This window comes from Pollachius pollachius (genome assembly GCF_949987615.1).
Source record: "Pollachius pollachius genome assembly, chromosome: 3".
Classification (NCBI taxonomy): Eukaryota; Metazoa; Chordata; class Actinopteri; order Gadiformes; family Gadidae; genus Pollachius; species Pollachius pollachius.
In genome coordinates, this window is record NC_136936.1 from 27,103,620 (window position 1) to 27,118,271 (window position 14,652).

The window sequence follows — 14,652 nt, forward strand, 5'->3', positions numbered from 1 at the left end:
ACCCTGGCTCTCTCTCTGTACGTCTCTGTTTGTCTCTCTGACAGATATACACACTGATGGTCCTGAGCCAATCTCCACCACTGCTCTCTGCATATTCTCTCACCACATACTCACACTCTCACGTGAGCTGCAGTCCCTCTTTGTGTTTGTGTGTGTGAGCACACACACACACACACATACACACACACACACACACACACACACACACACACACAAACACCTACAACAGCCAACAAAATCCAATAATAAACCATGTCTCCCTCTGGTGGCAGAGGTTGTATGTGTGTGTGTGTGTCTATAGCAGTGGAAACTCCAAATGATATGACTTATAATTACTGATGCCGGAGAAAGTTGCCATCACCACCAATGCTGTTCAGAGTTTACCTAGACTCTGCATAGCCATCCAGTCCCTCCCATCCACCATTGTATGTTGTACGTCCTGGCACTTAATGTAACTCCAGTGCTTCCCCTATATATGCACCTAGCAGCGGCGGTACACCGCTGCTAGCTGAAATATAGCACCGCTGCTAGCTGAAATATGACGGCCGCTGCTGAATTTCTTTTTTTTAACAAGAGGAGAGGAGAGCTTCAGCTTATCGCTTTAAATTACAAATGTTACGCAAAATAATATAACATTTCGTGCGCTACGGACGCTGGATATGCGCTTCATATCAAGGTCAATCCACACACCTGAGTAAAGCATATAAATGCAGAGGAGAGCTCCGTCTTCTCTTTAGAAACAAATGTTATTTAGCGCTACGGACGCTTCATATCCAGGTCAATTCACACACCTGTGAGTAAAGCATATAAATGGAGAGGAACTCCCGTAAAGTTGGAAATAAATTGGCAGATTCGGAGTTTGCGGTTCAATAGATAATCAGTGAAACATCGTTGCGACACAATTGAGCGTAGGAGCCTAGAGAACCAGCTACAGCATTGTTTTCATCCAAACGAGCCGTCTTTAGCGAACGGTGAATTGCATTGGCTTCTATGAGCTGTCGGCTTTCAGACGCGAATTTAGGGACCGTCTGCAAGGTGCAAAACTGAAAACGACCACAATGGTAAAATTTCAATAGCGTCTCCATTATTGACTCAAGAGCCCCAAAACTTGTTCCATAGAGGTATGGCCTCTTTATGGTCCTACTACAACCTTTGTGATGGGAGGAGGGGAGGGAGTGGGAAGATGCATTGGTTTGAGGCACAGACCTTTTCGATTGTCGTAGTATTTGTGTTATGTGATTTTACTGTATAGGGGGGTTGTTCTCTCCCTCTTTATGGTCCTACTACAACCTTTAGTTTTGAAAAATATAACTTCTTATTTTTGAGGATTTTTTATTTAGCAACAATTTCAATAGCGTCGCCAGTATTGACTCTAGAGCCCCAAAACTCGTTCCATAGAGGCATGGCCTCTTTATGGTCCTACTACAACCTTTAGTTTTGAAAAATATATCTCTTCTTATTTTTGAGGATGTTTTATTTCGTAACAATATCAATAGCGTTGCCATGATTGACTCTAGATCCCCAAAACGTTTTCCATATAGGCATGGGCTCTTTATGGTCTTACTGAAACCTTTAGTTTTGAAAAATATATCTCTACTTATTTTTAAGGAATTTATTTTTATCAAAAATGTCAATATGCATTATTTTTTTTAGCAACAATTTCAGTAGCGTCGCCATTATTGACTCTAGAGCCCCAAAACTTGTTCAATAGAGGCATGGCCTCTTTATGGTCCTACTACAACCTTTGTGATGGGAGGAGGGGAGGGAGTGGATTGCATTGGTTTGGGGCACAGACCTTTTCGATTGTTGTAGTATTTGTGTTATGTGATTTTACTGTATAGGGTGGTTGTTGATATAATATATTTTTTGTTAAATAAATGTAAATAATTGTTTTAAAGATTATACTTGTAAAATGGTCAATCTGTCCATATTTCCGCTGCTCATTACTGTGCACTAATGTACTGTATGTACACCCTTCTGTTGCCGTCAGACACATAGAAACCTCCCGGCAGTGTGCGCTTTGCGAGCACACAAAACAAAATTGCGAGCGGAAAAAAAAACACCTCCGCTGCTGCAACTTCATCCTAGGGGAAACACTGAACTCACTTAATGTACGTTGTATTTATTCATAGTACTTAATTGTGTAGCATCTGTAGCTAGCTAACACTGCTGTATAAGGGGAAAGGGTTAGCCTTGCGATTGTTAGTAGGTTCTATAAACATCTTTACTGTACCGACAGCGATATATTGTTTCACTTCTTATAACAAATGTACTTATGGTAAGTCGCTTTGGATAAAAGCGTCTGCTAAATGCCCTAAATGTAAATGTAAATGTAATGCTTGGATAGCGTTGACGGCAGTCGTATGTGACTGTGGCGTTTACTTTTTTTTACCAGGCATGGCGTTATGGGTGGGCCTGACGGACCTAGGACCATCCTAGGTCCTGTTCGACAGGCCCGGCCAAAACTTTTGAGTGAAAACCTCCTTCCATCAGCAAGGGCACTGAAGATGAAACGTGGCTGGGTCTTTCAGCATGACAATGACCCCAAACACACCGCCCGGGCAACGAAGGAGTGGCTTCGTAAGAAGCATTTCAAGGTCCTGGAGTGGCCTAGCCAGTCTCCAGATCTCAACCCCATAGAAAATCTTTGGAGGGAGTTGAAAGTCCGTGTTGCCCAGCGAAGGCCCAAAAACATCACTGCTCTAGAGGAGATCTGCATGGAGGAATGGGCCAAAATACCAGCAGCAGTGTGTGAAAACCTTGTAAAGACTTACAGAAAACGTTTGACCTCTGTCATTGCCAACAAAGGTCATGTAACAAAGCATTGAGATGACCTTTTGTTATTGACCAAATACTTATTTTCCACCATCATTTGCAAATAAATTCTTAAAAAATCAGACAATGTGATTTTCTGGATTTTTTTTTTCATTTTGTCTCTCATAGCTGAGGTATACCAATGATGAAAATTACAGGCCTCTCTCGTCTTTTTAAGTGGGAGAACTTGCACAATTGGTGGCTGACTAAATACTTTTTTGCCCCACTGTATATATATATTTTTTTAATTATTTCTTTTACTTTTTTAAAGCTTTCAGAAATCCTATTTTTGCAATGCAGCAAAATTTGTTCATATCGATGCTTGATCCGTTTTGCGGTAAAGGGCTGTTATTTTCGTGGATGACCATGAATTGGCGGTAGGCTATTGAATTAGTTATTATCTCGTAGTAGCCTAGGCTACATTTGAATGCATCTTCTTTGTATAATAAGCCAAGCTCAGTCTGTTGCTAATGATATCGAAATATTTTTGAAAATTTAAAACAATTAAACAGAATTCAGAAATAGTCTGCCTCATGTTATACGAGCATGACTAAACTATGTGGGAAATATTCGATTCCTTACCACTTTTACAGTCTATAGCAGTAGCGTGCAGCCCACCCTATTGGGCTACTTTTAAAAACATACGATTTCGGCGCATGCGCATATCATAACACATTTGAAGACAGAAACTATGAACATATTATAACTGTGTTGATAAGAAATGACTGTACATTAGAGTGATATGTTGAAATTATGATCAATAGCCTAATAATGACATTATTAAGTAAAAATACATGATGACTTGTTCAAGACTTGAAAAAGTTTGGGACTTGGACTTTGACTCGACTTGGCTTTGGTGTGACTTTGACTTGGACTCGACTTGCCTTTCCCTGTCTTGACTTGGGACTCGACTCGGACTTGACTGCTAAGACTTGGGACTTGCCAAACAGTGACTTTGTCCCATCTCTGCAAACGTGTTATTTTGCTTACAAAAGGGTTATTTAAGCAATACACGACCATTTGGAAGTGAAGTCCATTAGTTTTCAGCAATATCAACATTGTAAGGTCAGAATCACATTGTTGGTCGAAAAGTGACTCTCTCGCTCTGAAAAGCATTTTGCACACATAAAAACTAGAACAGTTGATATTTTTGTTCCATTCAATGCAAACGTGTTATTTTGCTTACAAAATGGTTATGTAATCACTACACGACCATTTGGAAGTGAAGTCCATGAGTTTTCAGCAATATCAACATTATAAGGTCAGAATCACATTGTTGGTCGAAAAGTGATTCTCTCGCTCTGAAAAGCATTTAGCACACATAAAAACTAGAACTGTTGATATTTTTGTTCCGTTCAATACAAACGTGTTATTTTGCTTACAAAAGGGTTATTTAAGTAATACATGACAATTTGGAAGTGAAGTCCATGAGTTTTGAGCAATTTCAACATTGTATGGTCAGAATCACATTGTTGGTCAAAAAGTGCTTCTCTCGCTCTGAAAAGCAATTTGCACTGATAAAAACTAGAACAGTTGATATTTTTGTTCCGTTCAATGCAAACGTGTTATTTTGCTTACAAAAGGGTTATTTAAGCAATACACCACCATTTGGAAGTGAAGTCCATTAGTTTAGAGCAATATCAACATTGTAAGGTCAGAATCACATTGTTGGTCAAAACGTGACTCTCTCGCTCTGAAAAGCATTTTGCACACGTAAAAACTAGAACTGTTGATATTTCTGTCCCGTTCAATGCAAACGTGTTATTTTGCTTACAAAAGGGTTATTTAAGCAATACAGGACCATTTGGAAGTGAAGTTCATTAGTTTTGAGCAATATCAACATTGTAAGGTCAGAATCACATTGTTGGTCAAAAAGTGATTCTCTCGCTCTGAAAAGCATTTTGCACACATAAAAACTAGAACAGTTGATATTTCTGTTCCATTAAATGCAAACGTGTTATTTTGCTTACAAAAGGGTTATTTAAGCAATACACGACCATTGGAAGTGAAGTCCATTAGTTTTGAGCAATATCAACATTGTAAGGTCGGAATCACATTGTTGGTCGAAAAGTGATTCTCTCGCTCTGAAAAGCATTTAGCACACATAAAAACTAGAACAGTTGATAGTTTTGTTCCATTCAATACAAACGTGTTATTTTGCTTACAAAAGGGTTATTTAAGCAATACACGACCATTTGAAAGTGAAGTCCATTAGTTTTGAGCAATTTCAACATTGTAAAGTCAGAATCACATTGTTGGTCAAAAAGTGCTTCTCTCGCTCTGAAAAGCAATTTGCACTGATAAAAACTAGAACAGTTGATATTTTTGTTCCGTTCAATGCAAACGTGTTATTTTGCTTACAAAAAGGTTATTTAAGCAATACACCAACTTTTGGAAGTGGAGTCCATTACTTTTGAACAATATCAACATTGTATGGTCAGAATCACATTGTTGGTCAAAAAGTGATTCTCTCGCTCTGAAAAGCAGTTTGCACACATAAAAAATAGAAAAGTTGATATTTCTGTTCCTTTCAATGCAAATGTGTTATTATGCTTACCAAAGGGTTATGTAAGCATAAACCACCATTTGGAAGTGAAGTCCATTAGTTTTGAGCAATATCAACATTGTGTGGTCAGAATCACATTGTTGGTCAAAAAGTGCTTCTCTCACTCTGAAAAGCATTTTGCACACATAAAAACTAGAAAAGTTGATATTTCTGTTCCTTTCAATGCAAACGTGTTATTATTCTTACAAAAGGGTTATTTAAGCAATACACCACCATTTGGAAGTGGAGTCCATTAGTTTGGAACAATATCAACATTGTAAGGTCAGAATCACATTGTTGGTCAAAAAGTGATTCTCTCGCTCTGAAAACCATTTTGCACACATAAAAACTAGAAAAGTTGACATCTCTGTTCCTTTCAATGCAAACGTGTTATTACACTTACCAAAGCATGATAACACGCAATACACCACCATTTGGGAGTGGAGTCCATTAGTTTTGAACAATATCAACATTGTAAGGTCAGAATCACATTGTTGGTCAAAAAGTGATTCTCTCGCTCTGAAAAGCATTTTGCACACATAAAAACTAGAAAAGTATATATTTCTGTTCCTTTCAATGCAAACGTGTTATTATGCTTACAAAAGGGTTATGTAAGCATAAACCACCATTTAGAAGTCAATTCCATTAGTTTTGAGCAATATCAATATTCTAAGGTCAGAATCACATTGTTGGTCAAAAAGTGCTTCTCTTGCTCTGAAAAGCATTTTGCACACATAAAAACTAGAAAAGTTTATATTTCTGTTCCTTTCAATGCAAACGTGTTATTATTCTTACAAAAGGGTTATTGAAGCAATACACCACCATTTTGAAGTGGAGTCCATTAGTTTGGAACAATATCAACATTGTAAGGTCAGAGTCACATTGTTGGTCAAAAATTGATTCTCTCGCTCTGAAAACGATTTTGCACCCATAAAAACTAGAAAAGTTGATATCTCTGTTCCTTTCAATGCAAACGTGTTATTACGCTTACCAAAGCATGATAACACGCAATACACCACCATTTGGGAGTGAAGTTTGTTAGTTTTGAGCAATATCAATATTGAATGGTCAGAATCTCATTGTTGGTCAAAAAGTGATTCTCTCGCTCTGAAAAGCATTTTGCACACATAAAAAATAGAAAAGTTGACATTTCTGTTCCTTTCAATGCAAACGTGTTATTATTCTTACAAAAGGGTTATTTAAGCAATACACCACCATTTGGAAGTGGAGTCCATTAGTTTTGAACAATATCAACATTGTAAGGTCAGAAACACATTGTTGGTCAAAAAGTGATTCTCACGCTCTGAAAACCATTTTGCACATACAAAATCTAGAAAAGTTGATATCTCTGTTCCTTTCAATGCAAACGTGTTATTACGCTTACCAAAGCATGATAACACGCAATACACCACCATTTGGAAGTGGAGTCCATTAGTTTGGAACAATATCAACATTGTAAGGTCAGAATCACATTGTTGGTCAAAAAGTGATTCTCTCGCTCTGAAAACCATTTTGCACCCATGAAAACTAGAAAAGTTGATATCTCTGTTCCTTTCAATACAAACGTGTTATTATTCTTACAAAAGGGTTATTTAAGCAATACACCACCATTTGGAAGTGGAGTCCATTAGTTTTGAACAATATCAACATTGTAAGGTCAGAAACACATTGTTGGTCAAAAAGTGATTCTCACGCTCTGAAAACCATTTTGCACACATAAAATCTAGAAAAGTTGATATCTCTGTTCCTTTCAATGCAAACGTGTTATTGCGCTTACCAAAGCATGATAACACGCAATACACCACCATTTGGGAGTGAGGTCCATTAGTTTTGAGCAATATCAATATTATAAGGTCAGAATCACATTGTTGGTCAAAAAGTGATTCTCTCGCTCTGAAAAGCAGTTTGCACACATAAAAAATAGAAACGTTGATATTTCTGTTCCTTTCAATGCAAACGTGTTATTATTCTTACAAAAGGGTTATTTAAGCAATACACCACCATTTGGAAGTGGAGTCCATTAGTTTGGAACAATATCAACATTGTAAGGTCAGAATCACATTGTTGGTCAAAAAGTGATTCTCTCGCTCTGAAAACCATTTTGCACACATAAAAACTAGAAAAGTTGACATCTCTGTTCCTTTCAATGCAAACGTGTTATTACACTTACCAAAGCATGATAACACGCAATACACCACCATTTGGGAGTGGAGTCCATTAGTTTTGAACAATATCAACATTGTAAGGTCAGAATCACATTGTTGGTCAAAAAGTGATTCTCTCGCTCTGAAAAGCATTTTGCACACATAAAAACTAGAAAAGTATATATTTCTGTTCCTTTCAATGCAAACGTGTTATTATGCTTACAAAAGGGTTATGTAAGCATAAACCACCATTTAGAAGTCAATTCCATTAGTTTTGAGCAATATCAATATTCTAAGGTCAGAATCACATTGTTGGTCAAAAAGTGCTTCTCTTGCTCTGAAAAGCATTTTGCACACATAAAAACTAGAAAAGTTTATATTTCTGTTCCTTTCAATGCAAACGTGTTATTATTCTTACAAAAGGGTTATTGAAGCAATACACCACCATTTTGAAGTGGAGTCCATTAGTTTGGAACAATATCAACATTGTAAGGTCAGAGTCACATTGTTGGTCAAAAATTGATTCTCTCGCTCTGAAAACGATTTTGCACCCATAAAAACTAGAAAAGTTGATATCTCTGTTCCTTTCAATGCAAACGTGTTATTACGCTTACCAAAGCATGATAACACGCAATACACCACCATTTGGGAGTGAAGTTTGTTAGTTTTGAGCAATATCAATATTGAATGGTCAGAATCTCATTGTTGGTCAAAAAGTGATTCTCTCGCTCTGAAAAGCATTTTGCACACATAAAAAATAGAAAAGTTGACATTTCTGTTCCTTTCAATGCAAACGTGTTATTATTCTTACAAAAGGGTTATTTAAGCAATACACCACCATTTGGAAGTGGAGTCCATTAGTTTTGAACAATATCAACATTGTAAGGTCAGAAACACATTGTTGGTCAAAAAGTGATTCTCACGCTCTGAAAACCATTTTGCACATACAAAATCTAGAAAAGTTGATATCTCTGTTCCTTTCAATGCAAACGTGTTATTACGCTTACCAAAGCATGATAACACGCAATACACCACCATTTGGAAGTGGAGTCCATTAGTTTGGAACAATATCAACATTGTAAGGTCAGAATCACATTGTTGGTCAAAAAGTGATTCTCTCGCTCTGAAAACCATTTTGCACCCATGAAAACTAGAAAAGTTGATATCTCTGTTCCTTTCAATACAAACGTGTTATTATTCTTACAAAAGGGTTATTTAAGCAATACACCACCATTTGGAAGTGGAGTCCATTAGTTTTGAACAATATCAACATTGTAAGGTCAGAAACACATTGTTGGTCAAAAAGTGATTCTCACGCTCTGAAAACCATTTTGCACACATAAAATCTAGAAAAGTTGATATCTCTGTTCCTTTCAATGCAAACGTGTTATTGCGCTTACCAAAGCATGATAACACGCAATACACCACCATTTGGGAGTGAGGTCCATTAGTTTTGAGCAATATCAATATTATAAGGTCAGAATCACATTGTTGGTCAAAAAGTGATTCTCTCGCTCTGAAAAGCAGTTTGCACACATAAAAAATAGAAACGTTGATATTTCTGTTCCTTTCAATGCAAATGTGTTATTATGCTTACCAAAGGGTTATGTAAGCATAAACCACCATTTGGAAGTGAAGTCCATTAGTTTTGAGCAATATCAATATTGTAAGGTCAGAATCACATTGTTGGTCAAAAAGTGCTTCTCTTGCTCTGAAAAGCATTTTGCACACATAAAATCTAGAAAAGTTGATATTTCTGTTCCTTTCAAGGCAAACGTGTTATTATTCTTACAAAAGGGTTATTTAAGCAATACACCACCATTTGGAAGTGGAGTCCATTAGTTTGGAACAATATGAACATTGTAAGGTCATAATCACATTGTTGGTCAAAAAGTGATTCTCTCGCTCTGAAAACCATTTTGCACACATAAAAACTAGAAAAGTTGATTTCTCTGTTCCTTTCAATGCAAACGTGTTATTACGCTTACCAAAGCAGGATAACATGCAATACACCACCATTTGGGAGTGAAGTCCATTAGTCTTGAGCAATATCAATATTGAATGGTCAGAATCTCATTGTTGGTCAAAAAGTGATTCTCTCGCTCTGAAAAGCATTTTGCACACATAAAAAATAGAAAAGTTGATATTTCTGGTCATTTCAATGCAAACGTGTTATTATGCTTACACAAGGGTTCTGTACGCATAAACCACCATTTAGAAGTGAATTCCATTCGTTTTGAGCAATATAAACACTGTAAGGTCAGAGTCACATTGTTGATCAAAAAGTGCTTCTCTCGCTCTGAAAACCATTTTGCACACATAAAAACTAGAAAAGTTGATATCTCTGTTCCTTTCAATGCAAACGTGTTATTATTCTTACAAAAGGGTTATTTAAGCAATACACCACCATTTGGAAGTGGAGTCCATTAGTTTTGAACAATATCAACATTGTAAGGTCAGAATCGCATTGTTGGTCAAAAAGTGCTTCCCTCGCTCTGTAAAGCATTTTGCACACATAAAAACTAGAAAAGTTGATATCTCTGTTCCTTTCAATGCGAACGTGTTATTACGCTTACCAAAGCATGATATCACGCAATACACCACCATTTGGGAGTGAAGTCCATTAGTTTTGAGCAATATCAATATTATAAGGTCAGAATCCCATTGTTGGTCAAAAAGTGATTCTCTCGCTCTGAAAACCATTCTGCACACATAAAAACTAGAAAAGTTTATATTTCTGTTCCTTTCAATGCAAACGTGTTATTATGCTTACAAAAGGGTTATGTAAGCATAAACCACCATTTGGAAGTGAAGTCCATTAGTTTTGAGCAATATCAACATTGTGTGGTCAGAATCACATTGTTGGTCAAAAAGTGCTTCTCTCACTCTGAAAAGCATTTTGCACACATAAAAACTAGAAAAGTTGATATTTCTGTTCCTTTCAATGCAAACGTGTTATTATTCTTACAAAAGGGTTATTTAAGCAATACACCACCATTTGGAAGTGGAGTCCATTAGTTTGGAACAATATCAACATTGTAAGGTCAGAATCACATTGTTGGTCAAAAAGTGATTCTCTCGCTCTGAAAAGCATTTTGCACACATAAAAACTAGAAAAGTATATATTTCTGTTCCTTTCAATGCAAACGTGTTATTATGCTTACAAAAGGGTTATGTAAGCATAAACCACCATTTAGAAGTCAATTCCATTAGTTTTGAGCAATATCAATATTGTAAGGTCAGAATCACATTGTTGGTCAAAAAGTGCTTCTCTTGCTCTGAAAAGCATTTTGCACACATAAAAACTAGAAAAGTTTATATTTCTGTTCCTTTCAATGCAAACGTGTTATTATTCTTACAAAAGTGTTATTGAAGCAATACACCACCATTTTGAAGTGGAGTCCATTAGTTTGGAACAATATCAACATTGTAAGGTCAGAGTCACATTGTTGGTCAAAAATTGATTCTCTCGCTCTGAAAACGATTTTGCACCCATAAAAACTAGAAAAGTTGATATCTCTGTTCCTTTCAATGCAAACGTGTTATTACGCTTACCAAAGCATGATAACACGCAATACACCACCATTTGGGAGTGAAGTTCGTTAGTTTTGAGCAATATCAATATTGAATGGTCAGAATCTCATTGTTGGTCAAAAAGTGATTCTCTCGCTCTGAAAAGCATTTTGCACACATAAAAAATAGAAAAGTTGACATTTCTGTTCCTTTCAATGCAAACGTGTTATTATTCTTACAAAAGGGTTATTTAAGCAATACACCACCATTTGGAAGTGGAGTCCATTAGTTTTGAACAATATCAACATTGTAAGGTCAGTAACACATTGTTGGTCAAAAAGTGATTCTCACGCTCTGAAAACCATTTTGCACATACAAAATCTAGAAAAGTTGATATCTCTGTTCCTTTCAATGCAAACGTGTTATTACGCTTACCAAAGCATGATAACACGCAATACACCACCATTTGGAAGTGGAGTCCATTAGTTTGGAACAATATCAACATTGTAAGGTCAGAATCACATTGTTGGTCAAAAAGTGATTCTCTCGCTCTGAAAACCATTTTGCACCCATGAAAACTAGAAAAGTTGATATCTCTGTTCCTTTCAATGCAAACGTGTTATTATTCTTACAAAAGGGTTATTTAAGCAATACACCACCATTTGGAAGTGGAGTCCATTAGTTTTGAACAATATCAACATTGTAAGGTCAGAAACACATTGTTGGTCAAAAAGTGATTCTCACGCTCTGAAAACCATTTTGCACACATAAAATCTAGAAAAGTTGATATCTCTGTTCCTTTCAATGCAAACGTGTTATTGCGCTTACCAAAGCATGATAACACGCAATACACCACCATTTGGGAGTGAGGTCCATTAGTTTTGAGCAATATCAATATTATAAGGTCAGAATCACATTGTTGGTCAAAAAGTGATTCTCTCGCTCTGAAAAGCAGTTTGCACACATAAAAAATAGAAACGTTGATATTTCTGTTCCTTTCAATGCAAATGTGTTATTATGCTTACCAAAGGGTTATGTAAGCATAAACCACCATTTGGAAGTGAAGTCCATTAGTTTTGAGCAATATCAATATTGTAAGGTCAGAATCACATTGTTGGTCAAAAAGTGCTTCTCTTGCTCTGAAAAGCATTTTGCACACATAAAATCTAGAAAAGTTGATATTTCTGTTCCTTTCAAGGCAAACGTGTTATTATTCTTACAAAAGGGTTATTTAAGCAATACACCACCATTTGGAAGTGGAGTCCATTAGTTTGGAACAATATGAACATTGTAAGGTCATAATCACATTGTTGGTCAAAAAGTGATTCTCTCGCTCTGAAAACCATTTTGCACACATAAAAACTAGAAAAGTTGATTTCTCTGTTCCTTTCAATGCAAACGTGTTATTACGCTTACCAAAGCAGGATAACATGCAATACACCACCATTTGGGAGTGAAGTCCATTAGTCTTGAGCAATATCAATATTGAATGGTCAGAATCTCATTGTTGGTCAAAAAGTGATTCTCTCGCTCTGAAAAGCATTTTGCACATATAAAAAATAGAAAAGTTGATATTTCTGTTCCTTTCAATGCAAACGTGTTATTATTCTTACAAAAGGGTTATTTAAGCAATACACCACCATTTGGAAGTGGAGTCCATTAGTTTGGAACAATATCAACATTGTAAGGTCAGAATCACATTGTTGGTCAAAAAGTGATTCTCTCGCTCTGAAAAGCATTTTGCACACATAAAAACTAGAAAAGTATATATTTCTGTTCCTTTCAATGCAAACGTGTTATTATGCTTACAAAAGGGTTATGTAAGCATAAACCACCATTTAGAAGTCAATTCCATTAGTTTTGAGCAATATCAATATTGTAAGGTCAGAATCACATTGTTGGTCAAAAAGTGCTTCTCTTGCTCTGAAAAGCATTTTGCACACATAAAAACTAGAAAAGTTTATATTTCTGTTCCTTTCAATGCAAACGTGTTATTATTCTTACAAAAGGGTTATTGAAGCAATACACCACCATTTTGAAGTGGAGTCCATTAGTTTGGAACAATATCAACATTGTAAGGTCAGAGTCACATTGTTGGTCAAAAATTGATTCTCTCGCTCTGAAAACGATTTTGCACCCATAAAAACTAGAAAAGTTGATATCTCTGTTCCTTTCAATGCAAACGTGTTATTACGCTTACCAAAGCATGATAACACGCAATACACCACCATTTGGGAGTGAAGTTCGTTAGTTTTGAGCAATATCAATATTGAATGGTCAGAATCTCATTGTTGGTCAAAAAGTGATTCTCTCGCTCTGAAAAGCATTTTGCACACATAAAAAATAGAAAAGTTGACATTTCTGTTCCTTTCAATGCAAACGTGTTATTATTCTTACAAAAGGGTTATTTAAGCAATACACCACCATTTGGAAGTGGAGTCCATTAGTTTTGAACAATATCAACATTGTAAGGTCAGTAACACATTGTTGGTCAAAAAGTGATTCTCACGCTCTGAAAACCATTTTGCACATACAAAATCTAGAAAAGTTGATATCTCTGTTCCTTTCAATGCAAACGTGTTATTACGCTTACCAAAGCATGATAACACGCAATACACCACCATTTGGAAGTGGAGTCCATTAGTTTGGAACAATATCAACATTGTAAGGTCAGAATCACATTGTTGGTCAAAAAGTGATTCTCTCGCTCTGAAAACCATTTTGCACCCATGAAAACTAGAAAAGTTGATATCTCTGTTCCTTTCAATGCAAACGTGTTATTATTCTTACAAAAGGGTTATTTAAGCAATACACCACCATTTGGAAGTGGAGTCCATTAGTTTTGAACAATATCAACATTGTAAGGTCAGAAACACATTGTTGGTCAAAAAGTGATTCTCACGCTCTGAAAACCATTTTGCACACATAAAATCTAGAAAAGTTGATATCTCTGTTCCTTTCAATGCAAACGTGTTATTGCGCTTACCAAAGCATGATAACACGCAATACACCACCATTTGGGAGTGAGGTCCATTAGTTTTGAGCAATATCAATATTATAAGGTCAGAATCACATTGTTGGTCAAAAAGTGATTCTCTCGCTCTGAAAAGCAGTTTGCACACATAAAAAATAGAAACGTTGATATTTCTGTTCCTTTCAATGCAAATGTGTTATTATGCTTACCAAAGGGTTATGTAAGCATAAACCACCATTTGGAAGTGAAGTCCATTAGTTTTGAGCAATATCAATATTGTAAGGTCAGAATCACATTGTTGGTCAAAAAGTGCTTCTCTTGCTCTGAAAAGCATTTTGCACACATAAAATCTAGAAAAGTTGATATTTCTGTTCCTTTCAAGGCAAACGTGTTATTATTCTTACAAAAGGGTTATTTAAGCAATACACCACCATTTGGAAGTGGAGTCCATTAGTTTGGAACAATATGAACATTGTAAGGTCATAATCACATTGTTGGTCAAAAAGTGATTCTCTCGCTCTGAAAACCATTTTGCACACATAAAAACTAGAAAAGTTGATTTCTCTGTTCCTTTCAATGCAAACGTGTTATTACGCTTACCAAAGCAGGATAACATGCAATACACCACCATTTGGGAGTGAAGTCCATTAGTCTTGAGCAAT